Consider the following 13,218-nt stretch of genomic DNA (forward strand, 5'->3'; position numbering starts at 1 on the left):
AGTTGGATAAGCATTTAGAAATTTCATCTGTCGCTATAAAAATAGTTACATAAAAACTTGACCCATCAATGCATTTTATTGTGACTGTAACTTTAAATACTTGAGGGTTGCTATTCAAAGAATGTTTTCTGTAGAAATTAAAGTGCTTGTCTAAGTGCTTTGTTGAACTGGCCCCTAAAATTTACTGTTACCTACAAGACCAGTGCCTAAATAGGAAGTCCTGTTATCAACAGAACTTAATTCCTGTATTTACTCTATGTATTTATAAAAATAGTTTCTTACTCTTCAGTGTAAAAATACCCAAAGCTAGTGATTACTCTCAGACATAACTCTTCATGGGCTCACTCTATTTAGAAGACTTTGTAACTACACATTTAAGCTACCTATACAACTACTGAGAAATATAAAACCTCCTTTTATCTTCCTGTCTGCCTTATTTCTCATAACCCTTGATAATATTTTTGGCCAATCAAATTTGGACTGGAGAAGAGGTGATCTTGTTGGAATAAGACATTCTGTGGTTTTGAGAGCTTTCTACCACAATAATTTTACCACTAAAGCTGGCATCTCAACTTCCAATTCAAAACAAGAGACCGCTTAGCTGAAGAGTACAGAAGACCAATTTGAACTTAATTCTATTGCTGAATGAGCTGAAAATGTCTCCCGTGAATCATTCAATCTTTGTGAAATATAAAAAAAAATAAAACAAAAAGCAGCATAGCCATGGCCTGCCTGGAAGAAAGCCTTTGGAAATGTCAGCATGAGGCAAGTCTGTTTCTGATATATTTCTCATTTGTAATTAAAAATATGATGGAAATCCATTCTGGTGCAATTCAGAAGCAGTGAGTGCATGGAATCATGTCTACCATCTGCTGAAATGCTGGCGGCATTATTAAGATTGATGACAAACCCCCTAAAGTGACTATTACAGAGGAGTGCTAATAACACCTGCTACATAAACTCTATGAAGCCAGTAAGTAAACTGTTGAGAGAAAACCACGATTCTTAGTTGATTCTCTGCAATGCACCACTTCACTAAGACAAAATTTCTCAAGAGGCTTAAAAAACCACCTCTATGGCTGCATGGAACCTGCTCATTCATCTTATCCCCAGACCAGCTCCAGAGACGCTTATCCGTTTCAGCTGTTACAGACAGTTTTGAAATAAGACAGTATTTTCATCTGGAGGAAAGGTATAAAATAACTCTATTGTATATGAAGAACAGATGCCCTGAAAAGAGCTGCTTGTTACCCTGAGCAAAACTAAGATCTAACTGTGGAATTGCCATCTCAGAATTGGGCTCTACACAAAGACAAAACATTGAAGGGCTCATTCTGTAGCCTATAGATTTCACTCTTAATTGCCAGAACTCCCACTGATTTGCTGTTTACCACCATAGCAAAATTGAGACAAGGTCCCTGGTCTTATTACTTAAAAAGTAACAGCCTAATTCTATGAACTCAAAAGAGAAATTCTTTTAATTGAGAAAAGGGTTTGGCTTACATTAAATTGTTGAGCTGTTCATATTCTATCCCATGGAAGAAGTATCAGTTATATGTAGCTCAACATAAAATGTTAATTTGCAACATTACAGCAATTTTCACAGTATGATAATGAATACTTGTGCTAAATCATCAACTGGACTATGGATTAACTAAATAAATTTAGGACATACAGTAGCAGCAGAAACTTTCCTTCTTAAATGAATAATGTGCAGTGGTCCATTTTGACTTTTTTTTTTTTTGTGGGCAAAATAGTTGTATGTTTTAGAAGCACATAAGGAAACTGAAGCAACAGTTAAGTCATGTGACAGTGACCAAGCATGTTTTAATTAGCTTTTTTCAAGCATGATACTACACTGACTGAGTAAAATCATTTAAGTAGGCCAATATCTACAAAGGGCTAAATCAAGCAATCAAACAATATATGACACCACAAAATAAAAAACTTTTTAGAGGTAAATCTTAGTACAGAATTTTTAAGGCAAATTGAAATAAAATCACAAACAACTCAATTTATGCTAAGTTGGTACCTTATGTCCGTATAAATCACTGGCAACACATTAGAAGCAAAATATGAAGAACAAGAAGTCCAGGTTTGTGACATCTGTGTTTAATGTGAAATGTACTAGAAAGAGCAAAAACAAAGAAAGGGAGACGGTATAGTCAACATAGCTTTGTAACCAGAATTAATGGGCTAAAATTTTCAGGCTTGAAAAAAGGTCATAGAAACTGTTTTCTAAACCAAAGTGATTAGTAACTAAGAATAACTCCAAAGTTCTCTTTGCAAACTGTTCTGTAGATGCATAAAACACTACCTCACTACACAGGAGAGTAAAAATAAGATTTGAAATGTAGCAAAAATTAAACACAGTAGCCTTCCTCTTCCATCTTTTTTTTTAAACTTTTCTATTCACTTTATACAATTTATATATTTATATATATTATATATATTATATATAATTTATATATTATATATTTATATCAAACAGTTCAATCAAACATGATCACTTCTGCTTCCTATTTTATAATAATTCCAAAGTATTTGGAAAGCAGTTTTACCACAATGTTTAAAACCCACCATTGTAAATAATCCCACTTTGTTTTAGCACAATAAAGTTCTAAAGATGTGTGTTCCGTAGGAAATTTACTAATCTCTTTTCATATAATTGCAAAAGGAACACTTCTGCGTAGTACATTCCCAGGCCAGCTCAAAGGTTATACTTTTGCTCTTTATTATAATTTTCCTTTTACAATACTTATTTTAAGGATGTAGTTTTATAATTCTCAGTGTTTTCTATCCTTAGAGTGGAAATTGAAGAGCCATTATTTTACTGGTTATGCCATCTGTGAATATCAGTGCTACTACTGTTAATTATAGGTACAGAATTCAAAACAAATGCTTTTTATTTTGGGTTTCATGAAAGCATGTGTGGGCTTTGGTTTTTTGTTTGTTGTAAATTCACAGAGAGATCTAGAATATATGTTTTTCTTTGCACACTCTTTTGTTGAAGTTTTCTTAGATTCAGAGACATATTGGATTAGACCTTTAAAAGTTCTCAAAATATCTGTGTGCCTCTGCCTTTAAGCAAAACAAAATAATGATTATGACAGTGATGTTTTCTAACATGATCATTTTGTGTCTAGTGTTCCTGCAGACATTTACGTTCCTTCTGCTGTCATTTTCCACAGTCATTTGCTATTTCATGATTTTCGTAATTATTTTAAATAGCTAGAAATTATTGAAAATACACTGTGGTGTGAATCAGAAAACAAAAATAATAAAGCAGAAACAAAAGCACTAGCAGAGAGTGGGGAAGCAAATGACTTCCAAGATTACTAATATTTCTGTTTCATAGTAGGCACTCGATTTTAGCTGCACATTCTCACATACGCCAATATTCTCCCTTTACCCTCCATTTTCCTTCCAAAATACAGGGTGGGTTTTAAGATTATATATTTTCCTGTAACTCTGAGCAGGCTATTTCCCCGAAGTCCACTGACACTACTCTTAGAAGCTGGATAGAAGAAGCATTTTCCTTCACATGTTCAGGCAGCTGAGGCAGATCCCTCTGCTGTAGTCCAGATCAAAAAGAAAAATGTAGACTTAAAATTATGTCTTATCAGCACTCCTTATTTTTAAGAAACAGTCTTTTCTTTGTTCTGGGTTGAAGTTTGAAAACAAGTACTAAGAGAGAAAATGAAACATTCTACAACAGAAGATTAAAGCAGAGATGATAAAGCTGGTATTATGTAAGAGAGGTAGCTACACAGAATTCAAGATGAGCTAGAAATTATGGTCAGTGATGGAGACTCTGAGACAGTGGGCATAACTAGAGAGATTCTCTAAGCTAGTATTACCAGACCATTTTCATACCTGTAGTCCAGCAATGATATTTATTATCTATGACAAGACTTCATTTATACAGCTTCAGCAAAAGACAATGCATACCTTGAACAATCCTGGGTATACAAAGTTCAGGAACTGCCTAATCCTGAGTAACATGTACTGTTCCATTCCTATTCATCAAGTCATACTGTTGAAATAAACATACCATAACACAGAAGAGAGAGAAAAGAAACAGGGCTAAAATATGCAGTGGTATTTTCTTTTCATTTTTCTTCCCCATTTCCTAAATGCCTTAGAGATTACACTCAGCTTAAACATAACATACCATGTAACCTTAAATCTAGACAGAAAACATATAAAAAAGGACCCCATCATTACAGAACTTTTTTTTTTTGAAGACTCAACAGAGCAAAAGAAAATGCGATAAAATGGAGAAGACAGACACAGAGATAACAAAGCATAAACAGAAACATAAATGAGAGATCTTGTTTGTGAAAAGAGTCCTTGAAGGATATATTAAGACAACTGATGTAGTAAGGTGTATTTAGCAGGTTATTTGTACCTTCTGCACTCTAATGGTCCACAGTGGCATCTACCCATATACTAGTACTACATGTACCTTGATACAGAGACCAAACGTATTTTGTTCTGTATTTCTTATTGAAAATGCAGGAAGTCTTGCACTTTCATGTGGATTCAGAACAATACCATGAAACTCCTGAGTGCAGTTATTTTGGACCAATTTACTTCAACCTCTTGACAACAACTTCAGAAAGCACGGTGAGTCCATTTCACTTTCTACTAGTTAATGGCAGAGAATAACACCATTGTTAGCAGTTTGTTCATATACAGGTTGGAGGAAAAAATAACAGGAATAGACACACTGTGAATTTTATTTTCCATAATTGGTGGACTCTTGAAATAATAAGTGTAAGAACACTTTTGTGCAGGTGTTCGTTTGACTGTTAGCTTGAAATTGTTCATTTGACATATTACACATTGTACTCTGCAACAGCAAGTAATGTCTCTTTCACTCCTGTTTAATTTATGGATCTGTCTTCCCCCGCATACCACCACCTGTTGATTTCTTAGACTTTATGTCACAAGCTGATTTCCTTCCTAATCAACTTAACCTAGACATTATGTTTCCCTCCCAGTGCTGTTTCCCAAGATGTGCTAGTAATGAATGTATTTACTTCCCATCTTTCCACTGCACTTTCATGCTTCAAGAATTGATTAAGGTGCCACAGGCTGCTGAATTTTTCCAAATACCAGCAAACAGAATGACAGTGAAATGTTTTAAGATTTGTTGCTTTCTGCCACAACTGACAAGTACTTTAGAAAAATATACTCAGGATAATAAGTGTTGTCTATAAAATATTGAAAACTAACATTAAGCTAAATGTGGAGATGAAGTTAAAGAACATGGTATGAATGAAAAATACTTTTTCAAACATCATTTTCTGGCCACTGCTCTTTGAAAGGAGGTGTGCCTTTCCAAGTGTTCCATGGTCAGTTTCCCACAGAGGTTATCAAGCTCCAGTGCTTCTGGCTAGTGGGTCAAAAATGATAGAATGAAAACAGCCTCTGGTAAAACAAGGTATTTACTGGCTTACGTGTCTGCACAGAGTAGAGGTGATTTTTCTGATGACTCATAAAATACCGTTCTTTACCCTCGAGATCAAACTGTACAAAACTCCATGGACATCACATGCAACTTCTAAGTTAAAAGGTTTTATCTTTATTGATCTTTGCAGATTTTAAAATGTTAAAGCTAACTTGCACAAAAGCCACTATCCAGGTCATCTCTAACAGATTATATCTTAAAGAAAGGCCTTTTCATGATATTACTTTTTTTTTTTTTCTTTTTTTTTTTTTCCCCTAGGAAGCCCGAAGGGACATTTCCCTCATTTTTCCATTCTCTAAATGTGCTTCCTTAATAGCACACAGTCATGTTAGAAATAGTATCAGCATATGGAAGTCAGGGTTTCTCTGATTTTCTTTCCTTTTTGGAGATTTGACCCAAAGGTTAGTCAGTCTGCTGTAACCCTGAACTTAAAAGAAGGTAAATTCTGCTAAATCAAGACTTAAAGACATATTAACAACATCAAATGTCGTATCTGTTCAGAGTAAAATTAACAGCTTTTTAAAAATTAAGTAAGCCAGTTTCTTTCAAAATCTCATTTTTCTTGTGACCATTGCAGCTTACAATGCACTGTGAAAACTAAAACCAACCAACCAAACAAAAACACTGGAAGGAGAGCAAAATGAGACAACATAGTATTTCCATCCTTACACATTGGTGTTCTAATAAGTGCCATTTTCAACATTGTTTATAGAGATGGATATCCCACATATTCTGTCATTTCTATTCTACTACTAGAAATAGCATTATATTACACTTATAGCACGTGGAAAGAAAAACCCAACATGAAGCTTTTAGTTCTTTCAGTTTTCCTGAAGTGAGTAAGTTTCTCCCCCATTTACTCCATACCCAAGCTACAGACTCAGCTGGAGAACTTCAGTTAGCACAAAATAAAGTATTTCTCTTGAACTTCACTGTTGTGTACTGACAGAACTAAAGGCAAAACAATGTCATATCTGCAATGAGACAGGTAGAAGGCCTGAAAATATTTCAAAACCTGTCAGAAGCCGTGCATTACAAAATGCTTCTTTGGCTATGCACTTTTCTCATTTCCTAGACTTTTACAATACCTTTTAAACTGGTATGTGAATTTTCCATGTTCAAAAGGACTTTTAGTTATTTAGACAGACTTCCCAGGAAGTAGCATTGGATACACTGTAGAAATTGCTTTTTCTATTAGCTAACTGTACTCCACCAAAGAATGAACTCATCATAACAGATGAAAAGTGCCTCTTTCAATTAGAAATACAAGTAACAAATAAGCAGGCAAAATATCTTTCTAATATAAGTACATAAAGAATGTATGGAATGGAGCCAGACAACAATCAGACAAAAATGAGACCCGCACCTGGAATCATTGCAATTTGTTGAGGACAAGTGATCCTAAAAATAAGCCATCCTTATCCTCTGCACATGATACACTGATGAATCTTGGTGGATTCTGATAAGTAGTAAACAATAAGAACATTTGAAAACAAAAAAAATTACCTATAGGACAAAGGTGACTTCCAATGGAAATTTTCCTTGAGGTCATATGACTATATTTCATCCTGTCCTCTTCCTTGCAAAAACGTATTTTGTATGTAAATGAAATGAAAAACAAATTATAAAATTTTATTTGTTATAAAGAACTGGGGACACAAAACTTTCAATTTTAACTGATCGGTCCTACTTTTTCTACTTTTTTTTTTTTTGGTAGCAAACTTCATGTTGCAGTAACTCAAACACTAACATCTCGCTGTGAGGACAAGTAGATGACATGATTCTACCCTTTTGAGGTGAGATCATATTACAGATTGTTACACATCTCCAACTAAAGCACATAAAATGGTAAAGCTGTACTTAGGGCAGAAGAATGAGAGAGTTCTCAAGGGTGTGTTAGAAGAGTATATTAAAGCTTTTTATTTGGAAAACATTCAAATATCTGGCCTAAGCATAGTTGATATTTAGACAACTAGATAAATCAGTGACAAGGAATACTGGAGTTAGATGGGCATGATGAAGAACAAGGTTTCAAATGCTGAGTTGTCACATGCGTGAATCATTTGTGCTGATTTCAAGTCCTCAACACCTTGAGGAAGGCAGGTACACTTTCCAGAAAATAGTCACTTCTGTCTGTATATACAATTAAAGTATAACAGTGAAATCAGCGAAGAAAATAGCTCAGAAGAACTAAAGAACTGCAGGTGATACATTGTAATGGAATACTAATCACTGCAAATTCACTGATTAAACAGAATACTTTACAGAAGAACATTATATTTATTTTGTGCATATATAAATAAATAAGTGTATATATATATATATATATATATATATATAATACTGTATTAGTTCATGGGATTCTTTGTAAACAAGAATCCCATTCCCAACATCAGAACAGCTATTTTCCCTGGTGTAGAAGATTGTAGAGATCAGGGACAGTTCTGTCAACATGTCTAAGGCAAAAATTTAGTGCATCTTCCAAACTGTAAAAAGCCAAACCAGATCAAAGATGAGTTAATTGACAATAAACAAAGAGCCAGAAGGATTGTTTCTTCAGATGGCCTCTAAGATACCTGTAAAGAGCCAACACATTTATTGTAAAAGTACAGAAAAAATGTTTTCCAAAATAATGTGAAATTTTAGAAAATACCTATTCTTCATGATCTACAATTCTAGTCACCTAGACAGTGTGTACTTTGCTTGATGAGGAATCTTTTGGCACTAGACAAAATGTTATGAAAACAAAGGGAAGGAGTGCATTATGTCATAAAAGAATGAGCTAAGAAATAAATTAAACCCAAATCCACAAGGTTGACCATACAGTACTCCCTTCAAGACCAAGCTTTTCAGCAAGGGTAGCTATTTAGCCATCCTATGCATTCCTTACTATTCATTTTCACTCATCCATTTAAAAAAAAAATATGGTAGTGCTAACAGGGTACAAAACTGACCTACACTTGTAGTGGGGTTTCCATTCTTTTCAACGTTACATGTCTTTGCTAAGTTAAAATAAGCGTTTCATAGAGGAAAGAAGATGCTGCTTGTTTAAACAATTTTAATGAAGGTCTAACCTTTTACATTAGACATCTGTTCCCTTCATTTACTTTCTGGCAGCAGCTCATATGTTTTCTGCAAAGGACACAGTTTAATGAACATATACCAGATTATTTAAATGAATGGGTTTAATAAGTTCTTTGAATAGGTTTCTCTAAAAAGTAAGCATGAAATTACTTTCTTAGTTTGGATTTTTCTTAACATATTTTAAGAAAAAAATACATAATTACTTTTCAGCAAACAGAAGCCTTAGTTGCATTAACATTCCAAAGCTTTCAAGTGCTAATGAGGTAAAGTAGTTGTTGCATGGGAATGATAAGTCAGTACAGTAAACTGATGCTTTAATATATTAGCACTTCATAAGAAACCGTTTTTTGTTTTTTTTTTCCTACAGGAAAAGGGAACATACTTTTCATTTGATCAGAATGGGACATCAGTTTACTTCTAAATAATGGAAAGATGTGGGTAAGCCTGATACCATATGCTTTCTTTAAAAGGCTCCAGTAACAGACTAACTCATTAATACTCCTAAGAAGAAGGAAATGCATCCTAGTTCCAGCTGGATAAACTAAGGGTTGATTATATTCAATTTGACTTGACCAAGTGATTTAGCTTTGAAATTATTAAACTTAGTCCGTCACTCTATTTACTCTTTTATGTATTCACTTATGTTAATATGAAGTGTTAATTCCACGCAAATAATTAGGATTCACATATAGCCATCAGGAAGAAAAATCTGCCAAAGGGCTAAATACATTTGCAGCTGGCCTATAATACCTTTCTCTTTTGAACCATCTGAGTTTTTTTTTCTATAGCTGATCTAATAGTATAGAAGTCACTCAATGATTTAACATTATCTAATTGCCCTAATTTTTCTCTATTGATTTTATACATATACAAATAACAGCACTGCTATGGAAATGAAACCTGAATGAGAGATTTTAGAATTTTTAATGAGGGAGATTTGCCTTCTTAGAATAAAAATATATTTTAACTCAGAAAAATGCAGTAATACGGGTCCCAGTCTTGAAAGTCTGATTAGTCAAGAGAAAGTCTATTTAAACATGGTTACAACAGTTGGCAGTCTTTTTCTGAGCATAAGGCTAATGAGCACATTCATTTATGCATAAGGTAACTTTATTAAACTTAGCTGGCACAGACCCTTAGAAGACATTTTCTTTAAATTTTAAAAAATCCACTGTGATTTCTATGGCCTTGACTTTGTTTTATATATAGCCATTTCTATGTTCTAACCTTCCCTGTTGCTTCTGGGTGAAGTCACTACAAAAACACAAGGAAAAAACATCAGCTAATTCCCTGTCCCTCACTCCTTCTGCCTATGGAAATGGCTGAGATATATCAACTCCTAAGCAATCAGTTTGTTAAAACTTGTGCATAGCCTTGCATTATATTGTGATACCAGTTTTTTCTTATATCACTGAGTACTTGATAGAATTATACTCAAAATGTATCTCCACTACTTTTGGTGGAGATGCAAGTAAACACTTGCCACCGTTTACTGCTATTTTCTTAAGCAGCTTCATGTTTTATCAGCTTGGATAAGATCTTTTTATTTGTAATAGGCCCCATTAGTGATACAAATAAAATAGTGCAAACTTATCATGTGGATATTTTACTCTTTAGCTTGCTGCTTTTTTTTAACGCATTAGCACTGCTGCATGTCCTCAACTCTGAGAGGCAGACATTTTTTAAAACTCCTGCTATCTTTTCCAAACAACTGACAGGAGAGAAAATAGTGAAAACATTTAAGGGGTGTCTGCATGTGTGTGTGATTTTATATATACATATATATGTATATATATATAATTATTATTTTTTTTACAATGTCATGTAACTATCTCTATCCAAAATGTGTCATCTACTTAAACCATGATTTGCTCACATAATCTCACTAGTTCTTCTTCTTCTTCCTCATATAGAACTAGATGTGTTCTTTACCGGCTTGTCTAGCAGAACTATTTTTCAGGTATGTTCTTATTCTACAGAGAATAGATACTGTTTTTAGAAAGTAGTCTTAATTTGTGACATGGCATGCCAGTCAGAGTCCCTTGTTCAAAAGCACTTAGAAGATTCTGTGATTGCCAAGCCTTTCCTATCACGTTTCTTTAAAATTATCAGACCAAAAGGTCTTTACTTACTTATTTTGAGCCACATTTTTACACTTGCAGAAGCCTCAGCTGAGTAAAAGTACATCTACTTTGCCCATGGGAGATAACCCCAGAAGCAGATACTATGAGTACAGACCCACACTACAGATCAAGCTCCACATAAGCTCTTGTATATAAATGTTATTCGGATGAGACTTATGGCAATGGATGCAGAAAAGATTCTGCTTTTGACTTCAGGTCACAGTTAACTGATTCACAGCTACACTATTAACACTCAGATGTTAATATTTTGCTTCCTAAGGGAAACACTAAGAATATACAACTGTACTGGTGAAAAAGGTTAAATAATAGTTGTAATTAACCCCTTATTTTTTCAACTTTGCAGTTTAAACTTTTGAAACCTTTACCAGTAGGCTCTACAATTTTCATTTACTTCACATGGTAGGCACAGTAAGTGTTAAGAAGACTACTCTTTCCCATATACTGGCATATTCAAATGAGCTTAGGCAAAATAAAGGTGAAAGAAAAATGCTGTGCAATATTAATAAATATATCTTTGTATATACATATATAACATTCTGCATATATATAACATCTACATATATATGTATCTATCTATCTATATGTAGATTGTTATTTTGTTTCTTCCTGGCTCCTTGAGGTAGTAAGGAAAAGCTCTGACATCCCAAAATAAATACTACCAAACAGCAGGGAAATGATAGCAAATAATTCCCTTGGGTTAACGTGACAAAGACTCCATGGATTTTAAACTACTAGAAGTAATATAGGGAAAATATATATAGCATAAAACTTATATTCAAACCTGCAATTGAGTTGAAAAAAAAAGTGTATTTATAATGTTAGGCTTTATTACTTAATAGTTGCCTGTAATTATGCTTCCACTAATTACAATTTTCATAGCTTTGCTTTCCTATCAAGTTTTCAGTCTACTCTCCATCAATATATGTAAGTTGGGGCTGTCAGAACTAATAACTCTCCCTGCATTTAACTATACATTGAAGGGACAAAGACCTTTCCCCAGATCTCACCACAATTAAATATACTAATTGGAAATCTCAATACTATAGTGCGAACTAATTTTTTTTTTGAAATGTAGTTGTGATTTTGTAAATATTTTTCAAACCACAAAACACATCACTGAAAATTTAAATTGCTCTGCAGATACAGACAAATTTTAATCCAAAGTTTTTGAAATCTGCTTGTAATTAGCTATTTGTAATTTAGTGATTTGATTCCGTGTGCAAAAATATTACTACTTAGGGGGATTGCTAATAATTTTATTTGAATATCAATGTGTTTTATTAACTATCGTTTCATCATTAGTTTGTTTGTTTGCTTTTTGCATGTCCTTATTTCTATTTGAAGCAGCTTGATGCACATTAAAGTAACAAGGGAAATGTAAATATATAACTACACAGCAGCATCAGAGGTTTATTTTAAGAACAAATGCAGTATGGGGTAAAGTAAAAAAGTATTTTAAAATAAGTTGAAAGAAGTTATGCTGTCTTTTGTACTAAAGACATACTAACATGAGTGTGATTTACATAAACGTTCTTTAACTTGATATAATGGAACTTTATTTTATTTTTATTTTTTACTTAATATTATTTACCTTAGGGGAAAAGATACTTCTTGTTAACAGCCTGTAAAATAACACACATTACACCCAGGTGATACTCCTTTTTTACAAAACAAACTGAAATGTAAGAATATTATTTAAGAATATTATTTAAGCATCTGTATTTTGTATTTTCCTTGTACTGAACCTATGCTTTCCTTTTGTATTAGAAAGGGTAAATTTTCACTTGAAGGAGCACCTAGCAAAAAGGTGTTCTTATATACTTGGAAATAATTTTTTATAAAGTATATGAATGAAATAATAATAATAATGGTAAGGTTCTAAGTTGCAAGCGAATTCAAAGTGAATTCAAAACATTTGCAGGGGTAGTAGTAGCTAATTTTGGACAAAAAAAAAAAATCAATCCTTAATTGGTACAATACAGAGCAAATCAGTCCCAAAAAAAGCTCTGTGACTGGGAATAAGTTCTGTTACTTTTCTAAGTAAGAAGTTATAAATAGTAAGATTTAAAAAAAGAACCAGTTTTCTCCCACAAGAATGGTAATGTCTACATACCGAATTTCTTTCTTCATAGGAAACAGAGGTTTATTTTGCTATTATTAAAAAATGACTCAGATCAACCAAAACGGTCTCCACCTTAAAAATCATTTGAATATGCAACTTCAAAGGAGTCTATGACTGTTTCACATGTTTAAAGCTTTACAGGTGTTCAATAATCCCATTAAGTTTTAAACTTTATTTATTGGTACATGCTATTTCCTGTATTATGTATCTGACACCACCAGTTAAAAGCTTTTTCATGAATCGCATGAATTTCTATTTTACTGTTCACATAAAAAAGCTTTCTAATATCTTTTAATAGAAGATTTTTTGAGTATGAATTATACTGTGGTCAGCATACATTACTCTTGAACTCCAATTTCTGGACCAGAAAGCCATGTTCAAATCACTCGAGG

The sequence above is a fragment of the Cygnus olor genome, chromosome 6 (genome assembly GCF_009769625.2).
Source record: "Cygnus olor isolate bCygOlo1 chromosome 6, bCygOlo1.pri.v2, whole genome shotgun sequence".
Classification (NCBI taxonomy): Eukaryota; Metazoa; Chordata; class Aves; order Anseriformes; family Anatidae; genus Cygnus; species Cygnus olor.